Raw genomic sequence first — 2,807 nt, 5'->3', positions numbered from 1 at the left:
TAGCTTTTATAGTTAGAGCACGAGTCCATCTCTAAAACTTCGCCAGGCTTTAGGTTGGCCGTCTGACAATGGGTTGCCAGCGAGTGGGCGGGCGTGGCAATAACTTAACGATCCCCAACTAGAAGAGGTGCAAGTGCGAAACAGGTTGCCAAACCAGGCATGGCCAAGAGCTGTTGTGCTTGGTAGTAGGAGGAGGCGGAGGTGGATGAGAAGGCAGAGGTGGAGGCGGAGGCTAAAATAAATCTTGCACAATAAGTTTTGGTGAACGGCGGAGGCGTTGGTGTCAAAACGCTCAAAGCGAGCAGCGACAACAGCAACAGCAACAACAACAACAGCAACAAAAACAACAACAGCAACAACAGCAACAGAAAGTGGAACAACAGTAACGCAAATGACACGAGCCAAGAGAGTGGCAGGGGCAGCGTCGACAGGCGGCTGCTGCCTGGTAAAAATAGCCTTATCAGTTCCTGTTTCCTGTCGAAAGTTTTCATATTTTTGCGCGTGGATGCAGCAGCAGCAGCAGCAACAGCAGCAGCAGCAGCAGCGGCAACAACAATGGCAAAAGTAAACAGCGGGCGAAGCAACACACGGAAAGTGTTGCCACATTTTCTTCTTTTTCTTTTTTTTATACATTGAGTTTTTAGCTGCCGCTACTGCTGCTGCCATTTGATTTTGCATGCCCCCGCGCGCTGTTGGGGCATAACAGTAACCACAATAAAAAGCAGGAAATATTTAAACATTTTTCTTTTAGTTTTGCATGAAACGGCAGCGACGCCGACTGCGGCGCGCAACCATTTTCACACTTATTGTCAGATTTTGCTTTGTGTTTTGCCTTCGCTGCCGCTGCCACCGCTGCTGCCGCCGTCGCCACTGTCGCTGCTGCCGTTGTGTCGTTTTGCTGTGAAATGACGCACAGCCGAGATAACACGTCGCACTGGAAAAAGCTGCAACAATTTTTATGTTGCAGCTGTAAATGTGGTCGCCAGACACCCAAGCCCCATGCCAAGGACCCACACGGCCAAACATCACCAGCCCTGCCACCAGCCTTGCCACCAGCCCTGCCACCAGCCATGCCGCATATGTTGCGCATATGCCTGCCAAACGCTCAATTTGTTTTGCCTTTTGTATGTGTGTGTACGTGCGTGTGTGTGTGTGTTGATGGCATTCTTAAATTTACAGGATATGTGCGTAATTTTGCAAACGGACAATGCGCCTGTCACACTCACTTAATGCCGCCCAGCCCTGTTCCTGCCACCTCGATACATTCAGCCAGCTTTAGGTTGGACGCACAGGTACTGAGCACGTGAGCATATGGCGAGTATGCATTATATTATATAAATATTGTTATTCATTTTCTTTTCATTTTTTACCCTATATCTAAAATATAAGAAGACAACTTCGCAACAATTCCTTTACAGCAACCTATTACTGACATTATGTTTTCATGTGTATAAATAATGTATTATTTGGCTAAAAAGTATTTACATAAAATGTATTTGATTTCAAGCCATTTTTCCCAGCAAAGCTGTAAAGCCCTTCAATTACATTCATATATATTTTAATTGATTTTATTTATATATTTCTTTTTAAAATATATTTCTTATATTTTTTTAAAATTATTTCTTAATTCATTAATGCTTTTTGATCGATTTGTGTATTTATTAATTTGTTACTCATAATTTGTTGACTACTCGTTTAAGTTAGTTCAGTAAGAAGCTTATCACAACCCCTTGTCAGCCGGACATACGTGGGCCGTGTAGCCTAATGGATAGGGCGTCGGACTTCGGATCCGGAGATTGCGGGTTCGAGTCCCGTCATGGTCACATGTCAACTAGATTTTTTTATTATTTATTTTTAATTTAATTGTTTGGCAAGTAACAAGTTTGCTTAACATTTTTTTTGTTTATTATTATTATGATTATTTTTTTTAAATTCGGAGTGCACGATATTTTTTAAACCAATTTATTAGCTACGTTTGCACAATGTATATGTATATCACATATATAAATATTATGCCTATTATATCCACTTATATGTGTAGGCCAGCATTATTTAATTATAATATTATAGTAATATTATAAATAACAGGGTTTGAGCTGTCGTTTCTTCTATACATACATATACACAGAAAATCACACACACCCACACAGAAGCACAGACAAGCAAAGTTTGATCTTTGATCTGTAAATGCCATAGCACAAACCATTAGCTTAAAGAATCAGAATCTGCGAGCTATGCGCAAATAATATACATTATGTAGTACATTCTATGGTATATATGTATATGGTGTATTTCCGAAGTTACGTATGTTTGTATGTGTATATGCACGTATATGTGTGTATATGTATGTATGTATGTGTGTAGGTATGTATGCATGTATGTATGTATGTATGTATGTATGTATATATGTATGTATGTATGTATGTATTTATGTATGTCTGTATGTATGTATGTATGTATTTATGCATGTATGTATGACTTTATGTATGTATGTATGTATGTATTTAATTATGTATGTATGTATGTATGTATGTATGTATGTATGTATGTATGTATGTATGTATGTATGTATGTATGTATGTATGTATGTAAGAATATATGTATGTATGCATGTATGTATGTATTTATGTATCTATCTATCTATGCATGTACGAAGTTTTGTTTTTATGTAGGTGTAAGTATGTCTATATGTGTGTATGTATGTATATGCGTGTGTATGTATGTCAGTCTGTATATATGTATGAATGTATGAATGTATGTATGTATGAATGCATGAATGTATGCGTGCATATATGCTCTGCAAATAA

General features: G+C 38.6%; 1 non-coding gene across 1 annotated transcript; it reads left to right on the top strand.

Moving 5' to 3' along the window:
- Positions 1-1,750: 1,750 nt before the first annotated feature.
- TRNAR-UCG (transfer RNA arginine (anticodon UCG)) lies at positions 1,751-1,823 on the top strand. The gene has a single exon. It is a non-coding gene; the product is annotated as a tRNA-Arg (tRNA).
- Positions 1,824-2,807: the final 984 nt, after the last annotated feature.

This window comes from Drosophila virilis, chromosome X (assembly GCF_030788295.1).
Source record: "Drosophila virilis strain 15010-1051.87 chromosome X, Dvir_AGI_RSII-ME, whole genome shotgun sequence".
In the NCBI taxonomy this organism is placed as follows: domain Eukaryota; kingdom Metazoa; phylum Arthropoda; class Insecta; order Diptera; family Drosophilidae; genus Drosophila; species Drosophila virilis.
The sequence above is the reverse complement of the archived record's forward strand: the minus strand, read 5'-3'. Positions and strand labels throughout refer to the sequence as shown.